Source organism: Mercenaria mercenaria, chromosome 4, assembly GCF_021730395.1.
Source record: "Mercenaria mercenaria strain notata chromosome 4, MADL_Memer_1, whole genome shotgun sequence".
Lineage (NCBI taxonomy): Eukaryota > Metazoa > Mollusca > Bivalvia > Venerida > Veneridae > Mercenaria > Mercenaria mercenaria.
Window position 1 is genome coordinate 52,176,502 of NC_069364.1, and position 26,488 is coordinate 52,202,989.

Below are 26,488 nucleotides of genomic sequence, written 5' to 3' on the forward strand. Positions count from 1 at the left end.
ACCTGTCAGCCTGATTTCTGTCAAGTCTTATAACCTGTCAGTCTGGTTTTTGTCCAGCCTTTTAATCTGTCAGGCTGGTTTCTGTCCAGCCTTTTAACTTGTCAGTCTGGTTTTTGTCTTGTCTTTTAACCTGTCAGTCTGGTTTCTGTCCAGTCTTTAATCTGTCAGCTTGGTTTCTATCCAGTCTTTTAATCTGTCAGTCTGGTTTCTGTCCAGTCTTTTAACCTGTCAGCCTGGTTTCTGTCCAGTCTTTTAACCTGTAAGCCTTTTAATCTATCCAGCCATTTAGCCTGTCAACCTGGTTCCTGTCCAGCCTTCTAACCTGTCAGCCTGGAATTTGTCCTGCCTTTTAACCTGTCAACCTTTTAATCTGTCAGCCTGGTTTCTGTCCAGCCTTTTAATCTGTCAGTCTGGTTTCTGTCCAGCCTTTTAATCTGTCAGCCTGGTTTCTGTCCAGCCTTTTAACTTGTCAGTCTGGTTTCTGTCCAGCCTTTTAACCTGTCAGTCTGGTTTCTGTCCAGCCTTTTAACCTGTCAGCTTGGTTTCTGTCCAGCCTTTTAACCTGTCAGCTTGGTTTCTGTCCAGTCTTTTAACTTGTCAGTCTGGTTTCTGTCCAGCCTTTTAACCTGTCAGCTTGGTTTCTGTCCAGCCTTTTAACTTGTCAGTCTGGTTTCTGTCCAGCCTTTTAACCTGTCAGTCTGGTTTCTATCCAGTCTTTTAATCTGTCAGTCTGGTTTCTGTCAAGTCTTTTAACCTGTCAACCTGGTTTCTGTCCAGTCTTTTAACCTGTCAGTCTGGTTTCTGTCAAGTCTTTTAACCTGTCAGCCTTTTAATCTGTCCAGCCTTTTAACCTGTCAACCTGGTTCCTGTCCAGCCTTCTAATCTGCCAGCCTGGTTTTTGTCCTGTCTTTTAATCTGTCATCCAGGTTTCTGTCCTCCATGTTTTCCTGACAGTTGCTGTGGTACTTCTGCAGTTAGTAGAAATCTGCATTTGCATTGAAATGAACTAGCTAATTTTATCTTATCGCTACAGGCCTCATTACCAGGTAGCATTTATGGGTAAAAAATCCAACAAGTTATTGCTTGTACCTGATTCACAGCACAAGAATAGTCATTAACTGTCATTAGCAGTTCAGCAAAAACTGACAGGAAGAGATTTTTATACTGCTGTGAATATCAGATACATAAAATCTCTGAATTAAAGGCAAAAAGTGTTTTATTTCCTGCTATGATATTATCAGGGCTTATTCCTTGCTCAGTTTTATCAGGAACAATCTTGTCAAATTGTGAAATTACCTGTAGTTATTTCATTTTTCTTTCTGTGGTTTCTAGGTGTTGGTTGGAATATGTTTTATGTTATTTATTTTTAGAATATATACTAAGAAATTGCACATTAAGTGTAATGTTTTATAATGACCTTGATAAGCCAGTCAGTATGTTGAACATGTAAGAATGTACCTATGTAATTTGTTAGTTGTTGGATTTGTTCCAAACTTTCAGATGCGAATTTAGCTGTTTGAGATCCACCTTAATTCATTCATAAAAGGTAGCTTTTCATTGTAGCCAAGTTACACCAAGGGAGGTAAACAGTAGAAAAGTTTAATTTACATAGATGTAGTGATTTCCCTTACATTAAAAAAAAGAGCTTTCTTGAAAAGATAGCTGTGTCATTGAATATTACCTGAAAGACTTAAACAAACTGATGGAATTATGGGCATTTTAATTTTGTTTTCAATGAATTTTTCAGTTTTTCACTCCAGTTTAAATGTATAATTTCCAATATGCATATTTTATATAGTACACTTTCAGGTGATTAAGTCTTTGCATCAAAAATTAAGAAATCGACAATTTTACATGGAAACAAATTATCTTGAACTTAAATGTTAGTTTCCACCATTGCTTGTTGTTTAACTTTAACAATTCAATTCGAAGGTGGAATAAAGTTGAAATAGGTTCCACATAACTTTCCAGATATATGAAAATATACATCCATTAGTCTTATTAGGGTCAAGGTCACCATTAGGAAAAGAAAATTGAAAAACAGTTTCTGCACAGTAACTTGAGTATAGAATGACAAATGTCAGTGAAACTTGGTGTGTAGATAGCTTGCATAGAGTTAATAATTGGGTCACTAGGATCAAGGTCAAGGTGACTCGAAAATAGAAAAATGATTTCCACTCAATAACTTTAATCAATACTGACCAGTTGCAATGAAACTGGATGTTTAGGCGACTTGCATGTAGACAAAGTTTAGGATTGCATACGGGTTTACTAGGGTCAAGGTCTGTAGATATATATGACAGATGCACTGAAAACCTGGTTTTTGTGGAAATTTGCACATTTCTTGTTTCAGTTAAAATCACTGAAATGTAAAAAAAAAAAAAGCCTTATGCCTCCTCTAATAGATATGATTTAGTATGAATATGATTGTCTGTAGCTTTGTTGCCTTGGTAGGTATTGCCTTTTATATTTGGAAGTGTTTAAAATCTTTTCAATTTAACTTCTAGATTTATATCAGCATTTGACAGAATCTTGGTTATTTTAACAATATGAACCAAAAGACAAGTTTTATTACCACATGTGTCTTTGGAATAGACCAGTTTTGTAATAGGAGAATTAGCATTCTCAGGTTTTGTTTACCAAATTGTGAATTTTCAAAATAGGTGAAGACTGCTGGGCTTGAATGGCAAAAAAAAAAGGAAGTTCTAATTGAAAGTCATTGTTCTAGATCTGCCTTAAAGCCATTTAGAAAGAATGTTCAATGTTAATTAGGTAACTGATATTCATTAGACCTAGTTTGTAGAGGTTCAGAAAAAGTAAAGGAAACTTACTGGGAATAAGGTAACCGTATACCTTAGAATAAGGTAATGTTTAGTCCATTCTGACTGGTCAGTAATATAGACGAACTCAAGGTGTGATTTTTTTTTCAAAATTGAACCTTTTTAGTATGTTAAAGGTAATGTATTTTATTATACATTTTTAGCTCGACTATTCGAAGAATAAGTAGAGCTATCCTACTCACCACGGCGTCGGTGTCGGCGTTGGCGTCACACCTTGGTTAAGTTTTTCGTACTAGTCCACATTTTGACAAAGTCTTTTGAGATAAAGCTTTGAAACTTTCAACACTTGTTTACCATCATCATGGCCAGTTATAGGCAAGAGCACATAACCCCAACAAGGATTTTGGCTGAATTATGGCCCCTTTTGACTTAGAAATCATGGTTAAGTTTTTCGTACCAGTTCATATTTTGACAAAGTCTTTTAAGATAAAGCTTTGAAACTTTCAACACTTGTTTACCATCACCATTGCCAGTTATAGGCAAGAGTACATAACTCCATCAGGGATTTTGGCTGAATTATGGCCCCTTTCGACTTAGAAATCTTGGTTAAGTTTTTCGTACCAGTTCGTATTTAGACAAAGTCTTTTGAGATAAAGCTTTGTAACTTTCAACACTTGTTTACCATCACCATGTCCAGTTATAGGCAAGAGCACATAACTCCGTCAAGGATTTTGGCTGAATTATGGCCCTTTTTGACTTAGAAATGTGGGTTAATATTTTATACCAGTTCATATTTTGACAAAGTCTTTTGAGATAAAGTTTTGAAACTTTCAACATGTGTTTACCATCACTATGTCCAGTTATAGGCAAGAGTACATAACTCTATCAAGGATTTTGACTGAATTATGGCCCCTTTTGACTTAGAAATCTTGGTTAAGTTTTTCGTACCAGTTCATATTTTTTGTAAAGTGTTTGACATATGGCTTTGAAACTTTTATCACTTGTTTAGTGTAATAGTCTCTATCTGTAGGAAAGAGAACATAACTCTGTCATCTATTTTGGCTGAATTATGGCCCTTTTTGGACTTTGAAATTGGTTCTGTTTTCATATAAGTCCATGTTTTGTCAAAACTATTTGTCATATGGCTTTTAAACTTTGAACACTTGTTTATCATTATGATTTCCATCTGTAGGCAAGAATACATAACTATTTTGACTGAATTGTGGCCCTTTTTGGACTTTGAAATTGGCTCATATATTGCCATTTAGTGCAAGACTTATCGAAATCAAAGTAAAACAGGAACATTGTTTGTCTAATCTATTTATTTCTTTTGTCTGAATATCCGTGGAAATATTTTGACCCCATTCTTCAATCAATTCTTCGAATAGTCGAGCGCACTGTCATCAGACAGCTCTTGTTACAATATTTACTACAAAATGAGGTGTATTAAAAAAAGTTTCATGAAATGGTTCTCCTGCCATGCCAACATTGTTATAATGTAAACAGAGGGTCATATCATTCACCGGAAAAATACTCAAAGTATTATTTATGTGTTTTTATGCCCCCAACGGGAGGCATATTAGTTTTCAACTGTCCATCAGTCGTTCATTCGTTCGTCACAACGTTAACTTTTTGCATGAAGGCACTTTACTCGTGAAACCACTGCACCCAGGACCTTCAAACTTCACAGGCTGATAGTACTTATTGAGTACACAACCCCTACTGACTTCGGGGTCACCAGGTCAAAGGTCAAGGCACTGCGTGGGCATTTGTCACCATTAGTGACAGCTCTTGTTTGTTCTTTAGTTTGGTGGAACTAAGATAGTTCTTGAAAAAAAATTATTAGATATACATGTTTAAATTTATGTAAGGCAGTACACACCATGGTGTCCAATAATGGAAGTTTTAGTAACGAGAAAACAATTACATAAGCGTGATGCAGCCCCTTGCATTTTAAAATATGTATGCAAAACCCACTTTAGGTATATGTCTAACACTAAAACGTTTAGTAAGCCCATCATTGCCTTTTTATTTGCTATAAAATTAGTGTCTAATAGTTATTTTGTGCAAAGTCAGCAGTTTTTTTATTGTTCATTTTTCATTTATAATAATCTAAAATACTTATGCGCTGTTTCATTTATTTTGTGTATGTGAAATTTCATAATAAATTTATATTAATATATACAATATTATCTTGTTCCTGGCTGTCTGCTTGAAATAAATTACTACCTACTCACCCACACAAACACACTAGAAATATGAAATAGATAATTATGTCTCCCCCAGGAGACATATTGTTTTTGCCCTGTCCGTCCGTCCGTATGTCACACTTCATTTCCGAGTAATAACTGGAGAACCATTTGACCTAGAACCTCCAAACTTCATAGGGTTGTAGGGCTGCTGGAGTAGACGACCCCTATTGTTATTGGGGTCACTCCGTCAAAGGTCAAGGTCACAGGGGCCTGAACATTGAAAACCATTTCCGATCAATAACAAGAGAACCACTTGACCCAGAATGTTGAAACTTCATAGGATGATTGGTCATGAAGAGTAGATGACCCCTATTGATTTTGGGGTCACTCCGTCAAAGGTCAAGGTCACAGGGGCCTGAACATTGAAAACCATTTCCGATCAAAAACTAGAGAACCACTTGACCCAGAATGTTGAAACTTCATAGGATGATTGGTCATGAAGAGTAGATGACCCCTATTGATTTTGGAGTCACTCCATCAAAGGTCAAGGTCACAGGGGCCTGAACATGGAAAACCATTTCCGATCAATAACTAGAGAACCACTTGACCAAGAATGTTGAAACTTCATAGGATGATTGTACATGCAAAGTAGATGACCCCTATCGATTTTGGGGTCACTCCATTAAAGGTCAAGGTCACAGGGGCCTGAACATTGAAAACCATCTCCGGTCAGTAACTTGAGAACCACTTGACCCGGAATGATGAAACTTCATAGGATGATTGGTCATGCAGAGTAGATGACCCCTAACGATTTTAGGGTCACTCTGTTAAAGGTCAAGGCCAAAGGGGCCTGAACATGGAAAACCATTTCCAATCAATAACTTGAGAATCTCTCGACCCAGAATGTTGAAACTTCATAGGATGATTGTTCATGCAGAGTGAACGACCCCTATTATTTTTGGGGTCACTCCATTAAAGGTCAAGGTCACAGAGGCCTGAACATTGATAACCAGTTCCAACCAATAACTAGAGAACCACTTGACCCAGAATGTTGAAACTTCATAGGATGATTGAACATGCAGATTAGATGACCCCTATTGGTTTTGGGGTCAGTCTATTAAAGGTCAAGGTCACAGTGGCCTTTTCATGTAAAATCATTTTTTGGAAATAACTTGAGAACCACTTGACCTACAATGTTGAAACTTAATAGGATGATTGGACATGCAGAGTAGATGACCCCTATTTATTTTGAGGTCACTTGATCAAAGGTCAAGGTCACAGGAGCCTGAACAGTGACTTAAGAACCACTAGGCCAAGAGTGTTGAAATTTAGCGGGATGACTGGACATGCCAAGTAGATGATCCCTATTGCAGCCAACCATCAGTGTCTCTTTGACTTTTCGCTCCTGACCCCTATTGACTTCTTACCTTTAAGACTTTGCATTGGGGGAGACATGCGCTTTTTTACAAAAGCATTTTCTAGTTTAATTCTCTTATTGAATACATCATTTGATTCAAATATACAGTATAAAGAACTTTTTAGTTTAATGCCTGTATTAAATTTCTTGCTTCAAGGCAATTTTCTGTCTTCAGAATAAAAAGAGTTATAATTAAATGAAATTTTTTTTTTATCTCTAAATGAATATTTTACATAACCAAAGTTTTCATTATTATTAGTTCAATATATTATTTCAAATCATGAAAAGATCATCAGAAGTCAATTCAGATTCTCATTATTGAAGCAAACTGTGATATATTAATATCTTTCTTGCGGTTTCTATAGAAACATTGTCAGTAATATAATTAATTCTGGCTGGTTGGTTTCCTTTTTTGCATCACACTTCAATAACTAAAATATATATCTTTACCACTGATCTTTACACTGTCTTCTCACATACCTTTCAGAGCAATGTTTTGTCTGGAATTTATTTAACATTGTTATTTATGTAAGTGCCATTTGTTTATGTTTTAATGTATGTCTTTATTATAACCAGCTGACTTCAAATACAGCTGAAAGCAATGCGGGTGCACACTTCAGTAATATATTTCTCGGCAGATGTGATGTCATTACACTTCATTTTTTTCTCATGCATCATCATAGCTGTTTTGTCAGTAATATAGGAAATAATGTGCATCAAACTGTCTTAGATTTATTCTGGGGCTCCAGAGAGCCTTAGATAATAGATTTTTGTCAACTCTTGATTGTCAGTAGTTACATGAAGTGCTAGGGGTTAGCTATTGTGATCAATCATAGTCTGTCCATCTTCTGTCCATCCACAAAAAAATCTCCGTTTTACACTACTGGTCAGAATTGCACCTAGACTAGCCACTAGACTGATAATGAAATATTTCTACATTTTTTTCCATTTTGTCTAATTTCATTTCATAGTGACAAAAGCCGGTCTATTCTAAAGGTAGTATATAGGGTATAGAGTGGCTCAGTTCACTCAATTGAATCATAAAAATAGAGAGAAAAAAATATCATAGTCTAGGAGCTAGTCTAAATTGCACTAAACTTGTTCAGTAGCATCCTGGCAAAGTCTTTTTATCGAGTTAATCAAACATAGCTTTGCCCCATTTAGGGGGCCACCTGAGTGCAAAAAAAACAAAAAAACTTTAAATTACTTCTTCTCTTGTTTGCTTTATTGATCTTCATCAAACTTTGTCTGTAGCATCATTACAAGGTCCTCTTCCAATTGTATATAAATGGGAACAGTGGGTCTATTTTAGGGGTCACAGGCTAGGGCTGAAAAATAGAAACAGGCGAAAGGGGGTGTGAATACTAACTGTGATCAGGATTAGGACTTGAACTTGGTTTGTCAAAGAAACAAAATGAATCATGAGAATTACAAGCTAAAAAGAAAATTACAAGCTAAAAATAGAAATGCCTTAAAACATTTTTTTTTTTCATAAAAGGCTTGATGTATCTTCACTAAACTTGGTCTGTGGCTTCATTGTAAGGTTCTTTCCCATATTTATACCTTAGTGTATCTTGCCCTTGATAAAGTTACCAGATTTCACTCCAGATACAAGATCAAGTAAGAAACCCAATAGTATATTATATATATCAAGGTTCTAGGATTCAAGTTACTGGGTAAACATAGAATACCAAAAGTATCAAGGTAACAAGATGAACCAAAACTACTGAAGTTACCTGATATACATGAATTTTCAAGGAAACTCTATATATCAAGGTTACACTAAGATGAACCAAAGCTACTGAAGTTACCTGATATACATGAATTTTCAAGGAAACTCTATATATCAAGGTTACAAGATCAACCAAAGCTTCTGAAGTTACCTGATATACATGGATTTTCAAGGAAACTCTATATATCAAGGTTACAAGATCAACCAAAGCGACTGAAGTTACCTGATATACATGATATTTCAAGGATACTCTATATCAAGGTTACAAGATCAACCAAAGCTACTGAAGTTACCTGATATACATGAATTTTCAAGGAAACTATATCAAGGTTACAAGATCAACCAAAGCGACTGAAGTTACCTGATATACATGATATTTCAAGGATACTCTATATCAAGGTTACAAGATCAACCGAAGCTACTGAAGTTACCTGATATACATGAATTTTTTAAGGTTACAAGATCAACAAAAGCTACTGAAGTTACCTGATATACATGAATTTTCAAGGAAAATCTATATCAAGGTTACAAGATCAACCAAAGCTACTGAAGTTACCTGATATACATGATATTTCAAGGAAACTATATCAAGCTTACAAGATCAACCAAAGCTACTGAAGTTTCCTGTTAAACTATTAGATTATCAAGGGAGCTCAATATATCAAAGTTACAAGATAGAACAAAGCAACTGAAGTTACTGATGAACATGGATTTACAAAGAAGGTCAATATATCAAGGTCACAAGATCGAACAAAGCTACTGAAGTTTCCTGTTAAACAATGATTATCAAGGGAGCTCAATAAATTATATCAAGGTTACAAGACCAGTCAAAGCTACAGTAACTGAAGTTTCCTGTTAAAAACTTAATTATCAAGGGAGCTCAATAAATTATATCAAGGTTACAAGACCTGTCAAAGCTACTGAAGTTTCCTGTTAAACAATGATTACCAAAGGAGGTTACAAGATCAGTCAAAGCTGCTGAAGTTACTAGATAAACATGAATTATCAAGGGAGCTCAATAAATTATATCAAGGTTACAAGACCAGTCAAAGCTACTGAAGTTTCCTGTTAAACGATGATTACCAAGGGAGCTCAATATAGATTGTTGTCACAGGATAAGCTAAATTTGTGTTCTGATAACATGTTTCAATATCAGTAAGATGGAAATGATTTTTTGACCCTTACTTATAAATGATTAAGCAAAATTAATGCTGTTTATTTCATTTTTTTATTCAATTAATATTTTGTGGCAAGGCTTTTAAACAATAAAGTGCTGCTGTATTCTGACAACTCTTGTTTTTAGCTCACCTGAGCCAAAGACTCATGGTTAGCTTTTGTGACCGCTTGATGTCCGGCTTGCATTATGTGTCTAAGACAGTCAACAGTTTTTAAAAAAAAATCTTCTTCTTCAAAACCACTGGGCAGATTTACACCAAACTTCACAGGAATGATCCTTGGGTGGCAGTATTCAGTCTATACTTTGAAGACCCACCACAACCTAGTGATCTACTTTTTGCTTCATGCATGAACTTCATGAAAATCATTCTGATCAAACTCTTTTGAGTATAGTTTTAAAAACATAGAATAATAACTATGTTGCCTTGTAGAAACAAAGTGTGGTATTAACTTGCCTTAATTCTTCAAGTACTGTGCATACTTCTACATTAATTTAATAATATATTTAGACATTAAACACATTGTCTTGGCCTAATATATGTCACTGTCAATTTGTAACTAGATATTTGTAATTTCTCAGTTTTGTCATGCAAACCATGTATAATTACCATCATGGAAATACAAAAGAATACAGTTATTTTGTGGGTCTTTAAAGCCCTGCTCCGCTGCTATTCAAATTCTTTGTGTGTATGCAACCCATGATTACAATAGGTAACAGTTAAAGGCCACGTGCCAAACTTAAGCACCCAAAACCACAGTATTTCATATAGAATTTTGTATAAAATAGACTCTTTTTTGACAGGTGTCACAGTTCAGAGTCAGGATTTTCATGCTTTTTCAGTGACAATTCAAGGTTAAAAGGTAGGACCGAGCAGGGCTTTAAACAGCAACCTGATGATTTATGGGTAATATTCATAGTATACTGGATTGTGAATCATTGGTTGTTTGAGGTGAATTTTTGTGTGGAGGAAATTAAAGGGTTGAAAATACGATATTGTTTACGGTACAGCAAAGTTGCTTACGCTGTGTATAACAATTCAAATTTATTGCATGTTCTGTTCTATTCAAAAGATAAAGAAGGTGTAAGATAGGCCTTAACATGCCGGGTTAAATGTATACATATATATAAACACTAGTTTTGTTGTTCATTAAAATATGTCACATTTTAAAAATTCCACAGGTTTTATTATAACACACCATTCAAACAGAAAATCAAAATTTAGTTATAGAAGCTGTTGTTACAATTGATGTTTAATGATTTTGTGCACTTTCTTTGAAAATCCCCATAAAGCATGTATTTTGTATACTCTAAGAGGTTAGCCACCACCACAGACCTTGCTATTTTATCCACCTTTTGAGTAAGAGTGTTCTTTCCCCTTTTGTCTTTAATTATGCCTTCCTTCATATATTGTTTTGCAGATATGGTCAGTCCATAGATCAATCGGTTTCCGGATGATAAATTAAGAACGCTTGGGCCTAGGATCATGAAAGTCATAGGGTGGTTGGTCATGACCAGCAGATAACCCCTATTTATTTTGAGGTCAGTTGCTCAAAGGTCAAGGTCACAGTGACCTGGAACAATTAAACAGTTTCCAGATGATAACTCAAGAATGCTTGGGCCTAGGATCATGAAAGTTTATCGGGAGGTTGGTCTTGTCCAGTAGATGACCCCTATTGATTTTTAGGTCAATAGGTCAAAGGTCAAGGTCACAGTGACGAAGAACAGTGAAACGAGTTCTGGATGATGACTCAAGAACACTTTGGCCTAGGATCATGAAAGTTGATAGGGAGGTTGGACATGACCAGCAGATAACTCCTATTCATTTTGAGGTCAGTAGGTCAAAGGTCAAGGTCACAGTGGCCCGGAACAATTAAACAGTTTCCAGACTATAACTTGAGAATGCTTGGGCCAAGGATCATCAAACTTTATACGGATGTTGGTCTTGACCAGCAGATGACCCCTGTTGATTTTGAGGTCTGTAGGTCAAAGGTCAAGGTCACAGTGATCCGGAACATTTCATCGGTTTCTGGATGATAACTCAAGAACGCTTAGGCCTAGGATCATGAAAGTTGATAGGGCCAGGTTTTTCATGACCAGCAGAAAACCCCTATTGATTTTGAGGTCAGTAGGTCAAAGGTCAAAGTCACATTGACCCAGAACAGTAGCACTTTTTTTTTGCCAAATAACTAGAGAATGCTTTGGTCTAAGATCACATTTGATATGGAGGTCACTTATGACTGGTAAATGACCCATATTGAGGTCAATTGTATGTCAATTATCCAGTGCACAGTGACCAAATAATTTTTGTTCTTTGTGCAATTACTGAATGCATCAAAGGGCGCATTTCATGTTCTACAAGCTCTTTTTCTAATATTATTTTCATTACATCATAACACTGCAGTATTGATGTTAAGTCAACCTGGAAAAGAGTGTTGCCATACTTGATCTACTGTTTTATATGAAAGAATGATATTTCCTGTGTTTTGATATTATTACCAAACATCTCATCGCCTACTATTTGGTGCCATACATGCACCAAGAAATAGATTTTCCCTAGTTCATCCACATTTTTTTCTTAAAAGACATAAATTATTAGAATTGAAATGATACGTGGCAAAATCATGTACAGCATTTAAACATTCTAAATCTCCCATTCTAAAGAACTGCAAGGATGGTAATATGAACTTAAAATTTTTAGAAATATCTTGATGGCCATGTTTTGAACTTATCATTTAAAAAAAAAAATTAAAGCATATTGTTTCCTTGTAAAAGTCAGCCATTTTGTCAATCTTTGCTCTGTTTGTTTGTGGATTTTTGTAAAAGTTTCAGGAGGTCTAATAAGCATGAAGCAGCATTTCCATATAAAGTTTTCTGTAAAATTTCAATGACAAAAATTATTTGGAAATTAGATTTACACAGAAAATATTAACTACAGCCATGAAATCAAGAATATCAAAGATGTTTTTAAAATTAAGAAGGACTTTGCTGTTTTCACAGGAGACTTTTAGAATGATGCATAACATGTATCGCGATTTTGTAAAACAAATACAAAAACATATGTAATGGCTTTGGTGGAATTAACAGTATAAACAAAAATTAGATGCTTTTATATAAATTAATCAGAGTACATTATTGACATTTTGTGGCTTATCAGGAGTGGAACAGATGTATTTTTATGATAGATAGCAATTTTGACAGTGCAGCATCTTATTTGCATTCCTCAGTTGTTTTCATGGGAGATAATCCATGGTAAATAGGAACTTAATTGCTGTTAATTACATTTTGGCAGAGAAAAATGAGGAGAAATTGATGAAACAGTGAAGAGTTACACATCACATGGTTACATAGATACTGAATGGAATCTCTATAGGAAGGATATGTTGCAGTCCTGTATTGTGCCATAATTATACCTATGATATTAAACTTATTATTGAATATGGATATTTAGATATATAGTTTTCATATTGATTATGTAAGTATATAATTTAAAGAATATGTGTGAACAAAAGTAAAAGTTACCTACTGTTGCAGTGATTTAAAAAAAGGGGTTTTATTATTTACTGCTTAAGTATAATCCATGCTATTTTCTGTAGAATTCTGGAGTCCGCTAGGGTCAGAAATTAATGGGAAGATTAAATGAGACTTACCTTATGAAGTTGAAGTTTGATGATATTTTATCAACTGCAATCACTTTTGGGATCACACACAGAGAGAAGCTGGCTTATCAGTAACACTGGTCAGTCTTTAGAGTTACCACCAGGTCATGATACAGTGGTAAGAAAATGCTGCCGAAGAATAAAATTAGGGTGTAGCATGCCTGTGTAGAAGGGGTTCTTATGTTTAAGAAAAATGTAGTTATTCTGCAGAAGACATTTTGAAAAAGTGAAGGACTATATCATTTTCATCAGAACAGTTGTGAATATTTATTAAAATACTAGTTCAGAGTTACAAACTTACTCATGTATAATATGTATAAAGTTAAAATATAAAATTACTTCCTTTTCAATTATGTATGTGATCAACCAGGCAAATTGAAATGAAGCTGTTATGCTTTTTATAATGATTAGTTACTTGCAGGTTAAATGGGAAAAGGAGTTATCATATATACAGGCTTTCTAGTATAGTCCTACTTTTCCTACTTTTTAGGTCTGTTCCTACTTTTTTCCTACTTTTTAAGGTGAGCTATTGTGACAGGTCATTGTCCGGCCTCTGTCAACATTTGCCTTGTGAACACTCTAGAGGCCACAATTGTGACCCAGTCTTGATGATCTCTAGGTCCAGTTTTAATTTGGGTCATTTGGGGTCACATGGTCAAATCAAAGGAAAAGTTTGTGAACCCTCTAAAGGCAACAGTGGTGACTCAGTCTATATGAAACTTGGTCAGAATGTTTGTCTTGATGACCTTTAGGTAAAATTCAAAACTGGGTCATGTGGGGTCAAAACTAGGGCAGTAGGCCAGATCAACTCTGGTGAGCAATATAGGGCCATCATGGCCCTCTTGTTTACATATCATTTTTAAAAATTGCAATATTTAACTGCTTCTTGACAGTACAAGTATTAGTATTGACCTTGACTGCCTCTTCATGTCTAAAATTTGTTATCTCCAGGTATAATTTTGTTATAAACATGATTATAAATTAGCAGTAATTACACAAGGAAGCCTGGATCAGGACCATTTTTCACCTGTTGTTGTCAGGTAATTTGGCTTGTGTTGTTATGTATATTCAGGATCAGATGCTTGTTTGTTATGATCAAAGATGGATGCTTGGCAGATAATGTCAACTTTCATTAGCATGCAGACAAAGTTGTTAAACCATCTATCAGTTTATATATGCTTAGTAATTCTTCATTTTCATTCTGTAAATATCAGTTTATACCTTTATTACAAGAAGATTTCATCTCTAATTTTCTCAGTGAGTTAAATAAAAGTTTTCTTGATCCTCTTCAGTTTTGATGGGTTTTATTCTTTAAATGCTCCATCCAGATTAGACTTACAAGGTTTGATTGGATCAAGTAATCTGTATTCTAATATGACTAACAATGCTTTAATCATCACAACGATGTTATGTTGACGTCACGTCAACGTGATATTTAGCGCCATGTACGCATCAAGAAATAACCCTTCCAAATTTCATGAAATATTTCACTTAATAACATGTTTTAAACAAAATGTCACATGTTTTGATTAATTAATACACATACTAAATTAGTTATACGTATTGCTGAATAATTCGTTATAATTTTCGCTCGAACTGAATTCTGCCGCAAGACGTATTACCATTTCCGGTCCTGGCATGTTTTAACAAATACCTACTATTGGCGCCATGCTTGCGCAAAGAGACAGTTCCATCATATTTGATATAAATTTTACAATAAAGAACATATTAGAATCGAAATAATTTATAGCAAAACAGTGCTTTATCACTATTTATACACTTGGGCGGTTATATGGCGTCCGAAATAATTTCACTTGGGCTGCACCCTCGTGAAGTTATTACACCCGACGTATAACCGCCCACTGTTTTGCTATAAATTATTTCTTAAATAAAGTTTATTCCTTTCTTTATAATGACACTAATAATTTTTAAGAAAACCTTTTTATCTCCTAAGGCTGTCTTTAGAGTGAGAGATAAGAGATTCATATTTTTTTTTCTCAGAAAGTGCTATTTGAGAGAATTTTATTGCAGAGATATTTATTATAAAGGACTCCAGTCTACATCCAGATGTTCAATTTCTTTATCATATATAGATTGCACTGGGACTGATTGCATGTAGCATGTCATGTCACGGGTATGAAACGTTGCCTTCGGCACAAAATGTGCCGCACTGAAATGAAGGCATCGCGCCTTCGACGGCGCAGGCATTGCGCAGGATGTTTACAAAAATAAGGAGCAAGGTGAGTAAAATTGAAGCTTTTTGGTTATTGTCTTTTTACAGTAAAAACTTTTTAGAAATCGGGGAATGCAGCGGGATGTAGTTGTGTCTTGCCGACAAATTCATGCCCAGTTTGTGAAGAAATATGTAATATTGTTATTTTGCACGTGTTTTTCATCGGATACAGTAACGTGAAAATTACAAAAATAGTGAATATTCAGAGTCATTTCACCTCCTGCTGAAAAAGAAATGATGTATTTCTGTAGTATATTATATAAAGACATGGTATCTGATCGATTGAGATAAAATACATGTCTAGGAAAAGGCATATCCCCTTGTTCTGCAGACTTTTCAGTCCAGTGCCGCAGGCATCTTGATGGTGCCGCAGACATCATGAGAGGCGCAGTCATCTTGAATACTATTGTAGTCAGTAGTACGTACAATTTCGACCTTCTATATATATACATGTATTGAAGTATAAAAATATCAATAACAATGTTGTTCCTCCAGTTATTGTAGTAGTAAGACAAATCTTCTCAATCCGAACTTTGTAATATTAATAGCTATTTTAAGAAGTTTGCAGTATTTTTTCTCACTGTTTTTGGGAATGGGGCCAGGGAAAATCACGTCATTTTGTATCGATTTGGGATTCATTTTCTCCAGTAAAATAGCAATATTCAATTACTAAACATCCCATTTGTAACAATTATTGATGCTTATAGTTCAAAGCAAGGTATGAAAACCAGCATCGGAGCACAAAAACTGTCATAACTTTTGTCATTTTTCAACCAATTTTAAAATTTTTGTTTCAGCATTGAGTTTCTTTTTCTTTACAGTTTGGGCGTACTTTTTTTATTAGCGGTGAGCTGAATTTCAATACTCCCCCCCCCCACACACACACACCCACCCCACACCCCTATAAATAAATGGTGAGATTCGCAGTTTTGTCGTTCCGAAAACAAGGAACACAATAAGACAAAGCACACACACACACACATAAAAACATGAAATTTCTCTCGCTCATCTCGCGCCATGTTTTTCTGTAACAGTATATCAGCACAAATTTTACTGTTATGTCAAGATATTTAGATACGAATGAAGAATATTTAAAACGATACTGTTCCCAAGTTTTGTGTAGAAAAGAACCAATGAAAAACATGTCCAAATGGGGCTTAACTTGTTCTAATTATTTCTGAAATTCTACAAAAATATTAACGTATTTTACTCACTCTTTGTCGTTCAACTATGATTTAGGTCTGTGCACCGACTGTACACATAAAGTTTTCGTCTAATCATAAGGAGAAATTATTTTCTTTTTTCTTTTAATATACACTGAATGCATGTGCATCTATTTAACTATCGATAACTTCATTGCTTCTTTTCCACACAAAACTTGGGAACGGTATCGTTTCAAGGGAAGTTTCATGTTTTTACAGGTTTTGTGTGTGTGTGTGTGTGTGTGTGTCTTTTTTGCCCTTCCTTTTCTTCGGAAAGCCAAAACAGTGATTTTTCGCCATTTTTTTTTTTTTTTTTTTTTTTTTTTCTTTTCGGAGGCTTTGGGGAGGGGGGCGAAATTCATCTCATCGCTAATCAAAATAGTACGCCAAAACTGTAAAGAAAAACAACAACAACAAAACTTGATGCTGAAACAAAAACATCAAAACTTGTTGAAAAATGACAACAATTATGACAGTTTTTGTGCTCCAATGCTGGTTTTCATACCTTGCTTTGAACTAAGCATCAATAATTGTTACAAATGAGAATGTCTGGTAATTGAATAATGTTTTTTAGCAAAAAATAATCCAAATTCGATACAAAATGATGTGACTTTCTCAACTGGGATGCACCTGGTCCCATCCCCCAAAAGAGCAAGAAAAAATATTGCAAACTTCTTAAAATAGCTATTATAAAGTTCGGATTGAGAAGATTTGTCTTACACAATAACAGGAGGAACAACATTGTTATTGATATTTTTGTACTTCAATACATGTTAGAAGGTCGAAATTGTATGTACTACTGACTACAATAGTATTCAAGATGACTGCGCCTCTCATGATGTCTGCGGCACCATCGAGATGCCTGCGGCACTGGACTGAAAAGTCGGCAGAACGAGGGGATATGCCTTTTCCTGACATGTAGTTTATCTCAATCAATCAGATGTGATGTCTTTATATAATATACTACAGAAATACATCATTTCTTTTTCAGCAGGAGGTAAACTGACTCGGAATATTCACTACTTTTGTAATTTTCACGTTACTGTATCCGATGAAAAACACGCGCAAAGTAACAATATTACATATTTCTTCACAAACTGGGCATGGATTTGTCGGCAAGACACAACTACATCCTGCTGCATTCCCCGATTTCTAAATAGTTTTTACTGTAAAAAGACAATAACCAAAAACCTTCAATTCTACTCACCTTGCTCGTTATTAGCTCACCTGTCACAAAGTGACAAGGTGAGCTTTTGTGATCGTGCGGCGTCCGTCGTCGTCCGTCCGTGCGTGCGTCCGTAAACTTTTGCTTGTGACCACTCTAGAGGTCACATTTTTCATGGGATCTTTATGAAAGTTTGTCAGAATGTTCACCTTGATGATATCTAGGGCAAGATTGAAACTGGGTCACGTGGGGTCAAAAACTAGGTCAGTAGGTCTAAAAATAGAAAAACCTTGTGACCTCTCTAGAGGCCATATATTTCACAAGATCTTCATGAAAATTGGTCAGAATGTTCACCTTGATGATATCTAGGTCAAGTTCGAAACTGGGTCACGTGGGGTCAAAAACTAGGTCAGTAGGTCTAAAAATAGAAAAACCTTGTGACCTCTCTAGAGGCCATATTTTTCATGAGATCTTCATGAATATTGGTCAGAATGTTCACCTTGATGATATCTAGGTCAAGTTCGAAACTGGGTCACGTGGGGTTAAAAACTAGGTCATTAGGTCTAAAAATAGAAAAACCTTGTGACCTCTCTAGAGGCCATATTTCTCAATGGATCTTCATGAAAATTGGTCAGAATGTTCACCTTGATGATATCTAGGTCAAGTTCGAAACTGGGTCACGTGGGGATAAAAACTAGGTCAGTAGGTCTTAAAATAGAAAAACCTTGTGACCTCTCTAGAGGCCATATTTTTCATGAGATCTTCATGAATATGGGTCAGAATGTTCACCTTGATGATATCTAGGTCAAGTTCGATACTGGGTCATGTTGGATCAAAAACTAGGTCAGTAGGTCTAAATATAGAAAAACTTTGTGACCTCTCTAGAGGCCATATTTCTCAATGGATCTTCATGAAAATTGGTCAGAATGTTCACCTTGATGATATCTAGGGCAAGTTCGAAACTGGGTCACGTGCGGTCAAAAACTAGGTCAGTAGGTCTAAAAATAGAAAAACCTTGTGACCTCTCTAGAGGCCATATTTTTTAATGGATCTTCAGGAAAATTAGTCAGAATGTTTACCTTGATGATATCTAGATCAAGTTCGAAACTGGGTCACGTGGGGTTAAAAACTAGGTCAGTAGATCTAAAAATAGAAAAACCTTGTGACCTCTCTAGAGGCCATATTTTTCATGAGATCTTCATGAATATTGGTCAGAATATTTAACCTTGATGATATCTAGGTCAGGTTCGAAACTGGGTCACATGGGGTCAAAAACTAGGTCAGTAGGTCTAAAAATAGAAAAACCTTGTGACCTCTCTAGAGGCCATATTTCTCAATGGATCTTCATGAAAACTGGTGAGAATGTTCAGCTTGATGATATCTAGGTCAGGTTCGTAACTGGGTCATGTGCGGTCAAAAACTAGGTCACTAGGTTGAAAAATAGAAAAACCTTGTGACCTCTCTAGAGGCCATATTTTTCACGAGATCTTCATGAAAATTGGTCAGAATGTTCACCTTGATGATATCTAGGTCAAGTTTAAAAGTGGGTCACGTGCCTTCAAAAACTAGGTCATTAGGTCAAATAATAGAAAAAGCTTGTGACCTCTCTAGAGGCCATATTTTTCAATGGATCTTCATGAAAATTGGTCAGAATTTTTTATCTTGATGATATCTAGGTCACATGTGCTCAAAAACTAGGTCACTATGTCAAATAATAGAAATAATGACGTCATACTCAGTTCAACACTGGGTCATGTGGGGATAGGTGAGCGATTCAGGACCATCATGGTCCTCTTGTTTTTGTAAACATCCTGCGCAATGCCTGCGCCGTCGGAAGCGCAATGCCTTCATTTCAGTGCGGCACATTTTGTGCCGCAGGCAACGTTTCATACCCGTGCATGTGGTATTCTGTAAAATTGCTATTTCCTTGAACAAATGGTTCATTTCTTGTATGAGATAAGTATTCTGGTGTTGATGTCAGATCTATTCATCCAAGCATTGCTCAGATCTGTTCTTGCCTTCAGAGAACCCAGGTAACCTAGAAGAATGTACTCTAGGAGCAAACTCAAAAGTGTGGGCGGTAGGGGCCATCAAGCTAAACATACCAAGATTTTCCCTGAAAATTTTTTGTACAACTAAAAAAGGACACAGGTCAGATATCAAAAAATAGCTTCACATGGTGTGCACTCCATATCTTCTAAACAGCATGAAGGGTCTTCATTAAACTAACATGAATGTTTACCAAGTCAAAATGAATTAATGGGCATATAAGCTAGGTTCAAGATCAAGGTCACACTTGGAGGTCAAATATTAAATTGCTTAACTTTGTTTACGGTCCGTATCTTCGAAACTGCTTTTAAGGTTTTCATATAACAACCATCAGTGGTTTACCTCATCAAGATGATGTGCAGAGCCCACAACCAAAGGCCACTAGATCCACGGTCAAGTGCACGCTTAGATGAAGTTCTGTCCAATTTATATCTTCTAAACGACTTGGAAAATTTTCATAAAACCAGCATGAATTGTTTTCGCAAAGAATGCATATCCTAGGTAACTAGGTCCAAAGTCAGGGTCACTTTTATAGGCCAGAGGTCATAGATACATTTTCTCATGTTTTCTCAACAAATTTAACCCAGGTCGCCAGGTTCAAGGTCAAGGACTCACTAGAAGCTCAAATGTCAGGAATATAACATTTTGTTTTTCGCTATATCACAGTGGTGTCTCAGGGTATCGCTATGAGTGATAGCTCTAGTTTAGACTCTCAAGAATTTTTAGGGAGCTTGACCATGTCCAACAATTATTTGTATTCATACTTGCTTAGTGCTGATTTATGTTCTAAATTTGTCTTATCATGTTTTGAGATGATTATTCTGAAAAACCTAGGGCGAAAAATTGTAGGCATCCAGATCTGGTCTTTATAATGTTTTTTCAAGACGTACTTAGCATACACAATAGATACAAGCACTTACTGTAGAGGTAATGCTGTTCAAAATTCATGAGTATGTGTAAATGGTTTCTGAATGAGAGTACAGGCACTTAAGATCTGAGTTGCTTCTGTCTTGTACAAAGTTCATTATATGTCAAGGATGTACCACTTTGTCTGCTGAATATTGTAAAATGAGTCTACTAGGTCTGGCAAAATGTCTTGTCAAGCTAATAATGGATTTATTGGTCATCTTAAGATGAAATCAATTGATTAGGCCACTTGCAAGACTTGGCTGGACAAATAATTTGTCATTGATACAGTGCTGCAAATGTAAGGTTATACAAATTTTATTATTTTAAAAGAATGAAGCAAGTGTAAGGCAGTTAATTTTAATGGCTTAGTTAGATAAAATGTAATGGCTAAATTGGCACGGTGAGGTTAGTATCAGACTCAGGCAGTCAGTTGCAATAGCTCAGGTAAGTGTAAGACAGTTAATTGCAGTGGCTCAAAGAGGTAAGTGTAAGACAGTTAATTGCAATAGCTCAATGAGGTAAGTGTAAGACAGTTAATTGCAATAGCTCAATGAGGTAAGTGTAATACAATTAATTGCAGTGGCTCAAAGAGGTAAGTGTAAGACAGTTAATTGCAATAGCTCAATGAGGTAAGTGTAAGACAGTTAATTGCAATAGCTCAATGAGGTAAGTGTAAGACAGTTAATTGCAGTAGCTCAATGAGGTAAGTGTAATACAATTAATTGCAGTGGCTCAAAGAGGTAAGTGTAAGACAGTTAATTGCAATAGCTCAATGAGGTAAGTGTAATACAGTTAATTGCAATTGCACATGGAGGTAAGTGTAATATAGTTAATTGCAATAGCTCAATGAGGTAAGTGTAAGACAGTTAAATGCAATTAGCTCAATGAGGTATAAGTGTAAGACAGTTAATTGCAATAGCTCAATGAGGTAAGTGTAAGACAGTTAATTTCAATAACGTGACATTATATAAACATTACAGTTTGAACTCATCTAACATTCTTTTCACGTGCTCCGGTATGGTATGATACCTGTGCACGTGCGCAGGTATGGTATGTAGGTTTTCATTTTGGTTACTAACCCGCAGAGAACAGTAGAACAGTTGTATAAAAGTGGCTTATCAACTTGAAGGAGAAATGATGTTTTGAATTCTTGTACATCAGAAGTTTATATAATGCACTATGAGATCTGAACCTGGTTGATACCAAATTGATAATAGATTAGTCTGTGTTCAGACCCTGTGTTTTGTTCACAGGAGATAACTTCTGAGGCTATTCAAATTTTGTGTACCGTATATACTCGCGTATAAGGCGCCCTCGCTTATAAGACGCATCCAGATATTGGACTATTGATCGGGGAGGTTTTGCACTGACCCTCGTATAAGACGCAGTCATATTTTTATACAGATTACATCAGAAATTTGTAGAGATGCATTATTTTCCCCAACATTCTATGATTTGCAATAGAAAATAGCAGAAAATGGACAATTTTATTGTAAAAATGCAGAATTTAAATGAATTAGTAACAGCGGAAAAAGGTTAAAGAAAGGCCGAAATTTTGACAATATTCGCCGATTTTATTTTTAAAAGAACTTGCAGACTTGTTTTATATTATGTTAAATAAAATAAATTATTTTAAAATCAATTTCGTGTGTAAAAATGCAATGTAGTAACTTCAAAACGGCGAAATGACGTCTAGAAAACGGCGGAAAATTGACGATTTTCGCCGATTTTATTTTTGAAGGAACTTGAAAATCTGTTTCATAATATGTAGAATAAAGTAAAGTATTCTAAAATCCACTTTCATTGGTAATAATATGCACAAAATATCTCCGAAACGGGAGAAATTACGTCTAGAAATTTGACGATATTCGCCCATTTTACTCATAATGCTTAGAAACGCTGAATGTTCGGCCATTTTTCCATAACAGTAACACAGAATGTTTAGGAAAATAATGTATTTCTTGCAATTATTCGAGGATACGCAATTTTTAAATTGCTTTCAAAGGATCTCCAATACATGTTTAGGATTTTTCATTCAAACATGCGCTGCATACAATGAGAAAATTAATGAGGATAAAATATCCTCACCAATTTTCCCAAAGTAATTAACGCAAGTTCGAAAAAGCAAACAAACAAACAAAGCATATTACATATTTTAATTTTATGTGACATACGGTAACTACCGGGTAATAATGCATTAATTTATCACATATTTCAAACACACAAAATTAATCATATAATTTTAAAGCATGTGTGTACACATATTATTTGCAAACAAACTGACAGATAAGTTATCGACGCTTTAATCTTCAACAAAATTTTAACATCAAATTCATTTCATCAGTTTTTCATATCACATTTATTGCAAATTTAAATGACTTTAACACTACGACCAGTCATAAAATCAATGAATTTTGATAACGTCATCACCGTTATTCACAGTTATTTTCATGCATCAAATCACACATCACATCATCAAAACCCCTCAAATTCCTCATCATCGCTATCACCAAATAATTCCTCAAATTGTTCACTTGTAATGTTTTCATCATATATCCACTGATCATCACATTCATCATCACTGATATCATCTGTACCAGCATCCGTGGCTTCTTCGCGGTCGCGCACTAAGTCACTGAATAGTTCATCATCTTGTGTACCGTCCATTGAGTTCGAGATTCCACATTTGAGGAAGGATTTGATTACCATTTCACGGGGAATTTCATTCCAGGAATCTATCACCCACTGGCACACTAATGCAAGATCTGGACGCTTAAGATTGCCAGCCTTCGTAAGCTGCTTTTCGCCATTAACCATCCATTCATTCCATTTGTTTCTCATGTTCACTTTAAACGGTTTGTTCAAACATACATCCAAAGGTTGTAACACAGAAGTACATCCTCCTGGGATCACACACTGATATGAGCGACGCGATTTCAATTTATTCTTCACTTTTTCAAGAAGATGAGCCCTAAACATGTCCCACACTAACAATGATTTATGATTCAACAAAGCGCCAGGATGTTGGAACCAAACTTCTTCAAGCCATTTCATAAGAACAGATTCATCTACCCAACCTTTCTTCTGCACAAACACCACGATGTCAGAAGGTAACTTTTCTTTCGGCATGGTTTTACGCTTAAACACTACTGCGGGTTTCAGCTTTGTTCCGTCGGCCAGACACGATAACACTACCGTAAAATGGGCTTTTTCACTGCCCGACGTTTTCACAGTTACTGATTTAGTCCCTTTAATATCAACTGTTCGATTTCCCGGCATATCGAAGAACATCGGCGTTTCATCCATATTTCCTATAGCACCCATCTCAAAATCATGTCCCTTTCTCAAATCAATCACAAACTTATGAAAAGAGTCAACCTTATTGTCTAGATCTTTCGGCAATTTCTGCGCGATGTGTATTTTCTGTCTCAATACCAGATCATGTCTTTTCATGAATCGCGAGCACCAACCACCTGAAGCTTTAAATTCTGTATATCCATTTTCCTTTGCAAGTTGTAACGCACGAAAACAGATCGTGGCACGTGTAACAATATATCCATTGTTGCGCGTATCTATAATCCAGTCTTTCAACTTTCCCTCAATATCATCATACGGCGATATCACAGTTCTCATTTTTTTCACAGATCTAGAATCAACGTTTAACATTTTGCTTTCTTTATTTCGCCAGTCTCTCACCATTTTTTCTGTCACACCGAATTCTCTTTCGGCAGCGCGGTTTGAATTTGCTTTTGCATATTCCACAACTTTAAGTTTAAATGTCACATCGTAAGAATTCCTTTTGCGTTTCATTGTGCATTCCGGCATACATGTGATCTTCCGCGCGGGAGGGTCAAAATCCCGATTTTTTCACCTTGCCTCCCGTCTCCCGACCAAAACCATATTTCTCCCGCTTTTCAAAAAAAAAAAATAAAAAAAAAAATAAAAAATCGTATTAGGACTGGGTTATTTATAATTGATAATTACCGAAAAGTGCCAAACATGTTTACACAGTAAATCAAAGTGTCACCGACTGTTGTGTATTATACATATTTGACACACATGTAGCTGGAGGAAAGAGTTGTTTTTCACAGATGAATTATTAATTGTTTGTGTTGATAAGGGATTAGACAAGCAGGGCCTTTTCCACCTGTCTCACTGGACCGAATATCGGCACATTCTCAATGCCAATTAGGCTCCAGGTTTTACCAGTTTGAAGCAAAAACTCCCAGTCATAAGAAATAATTCCTAACTGAAATGAATTTTAATTATTCAAAGAAAAGTTTTGTTCCGTAATAAAATCACATAAATAATTGTTAGAAAAACCAACCCACTACTATTTTCATCTACATCTACATCTACATGATACTTCCAACAATCATTAACGATTATGACTGGAAGGCGCTTGTCTGGGCAGTGTTAAAAATGAGAAAACTCATTAGGTGCAAAGAATAAAAATTACTACAGGTGCTAAGTTAAAAAACATAGTGAAGGAAGTTACTGCAGATGTACAGATGCCAGCCGCTCAGCAAATATGTTGAGGCTGGGGCTGGACTGTACATATTGGGGAAGGCCCTTCCATAGTCTGATTGTGCGGGGGAAGAAGGAATTCATGTGGTATTGAGTAGGTGACTGTGGAATTAGGTAGTTCAGGTTTCTGGTCGGAGTTAGATGGTTATGGTCGACGCATACATGATTTGTTCGGATTTTGTAAAAATAGATGAGAGAAGATTGTATGCGCCGTTGTTCTAAAGTTTGCCAGTTTAGGGTGTTTATCATCTGGGTTACACTGCTTGTATAGTTATAGTCGTTAAAGATAAACCGTGCAGCTGATTTTGCACTTTTTCGACTTTGTATGAGAGGGACTTTTGCCAGGGGTGCCAGATGGATGAGCAATACTCGAGTTGTGGACGGACATAGGTGTTATAGGCTTTCTCTTTGACCTTTATGTTTGTTGTCTGAACATTTCTTTTGATGAATTTAAGAGAGTTGTTTGCTTTAGAGGAAATAGTATTAATATGTTCAGACCAGTTTAAGTCTTTAGTTAGTGTAACACCTAAGTATTTAGCGGTATCGGTAGATTTCAGTTCCTTGTCATGCAGGGTGTAAGGAAACATGACAGGGTTTCGTTTGCGAGTAATTCTCAGCACCTCACACTTGTCTGGATTGAATTCCATTGACCAGTCCTGTTCCCACTTTTCAAGGGCGTACAAATCTTTTTGTAGTGTTTGGGCATCAGATGAGGACTTGACTGTAAGGTATACTATGGTATCATCTGCAAACAGTCTTGCCTTACTTCTAATAGAATCTGGTAGGTCATTAATGTAAGCCAGAAAGAGACAGGGCCCTAGGACGGATCCCTGAGGGACACCGGACAGGACAGGCAGTGTGTCAGAAGTGCAGCCGTCTACAACTACTCTTTGGGTTCGACCCTTCAGAAATGACTTTATCCACTGTGATACCAGAGGGTGGACACCCAGCTCATTAAGTTTAAATATCAATTTATTGTGATCAACCTTGTCGAATGCTTTACTAAAATCCATTACTATTACATCTGTTTGTTGACCTTGCTCAAGGTTGTCGTAAACTTCATGTGTAAAGCTGATCAGTTGTGATTCACAGCTATGCTTAGATCTGAAGCCATGCTGGTACTGGCTTAAGAGGTCATTATTGTCAAAATGTGTCATGATGTTGGAGACTAGAATGTGTTCCAATAATTTGGAAGCTATGCAGGTGAGAGATATTGGCCTGTAGTTACTGGCCTTGGATTTCGGGCCTTTCTTATAAACAGGGGCGACAACTGCACTTCTCCAATCTGGCGGGACACAGCCAGTTTCCAGGGATGACCTAAATATAATTGTAAGGATGGGCGCTATCTCGTGGTGTAGCTCTTTTAGAACTCTTGGTGAGAGTTCATCTGGGCCAGAGGCTTTGTTTGGAGAGAGCCCCTGCAGGAGTTTATCAACACCCTCTTCTGTA

At 36.0% G+C, this 26,488-nt stretch overlaps 1 protein-coding gene across 11 annotated transcripts in view; it reads left to right on the forward strand.

Moving 5' to 3' along the window:
- LOC123552875 (inositol 1,4,5-triphosphate receptor associated 1-like) overlaps positions 1–26,488 on the forward strand; it is a 146,435-nt gene that overhangs the window by 41,131 nt on the left and 78,816 nt on the right. The window contains exon 1 of one of the 11 annotated variants that reach the window (XM_053541178.1): positions 12,631–12,770. The exons of the other annotated variants lie outside the window; for them this stretch is intronic. The gene's annotated coding sequence lies outside the window, so the exon portion shown is untranslated. Of the gene's footprint in view, positions 1–12,630; positions 12,771–26,488 lie in introns of those variants that run through there. 11 annotated transcript variants of the gene reach the window in all.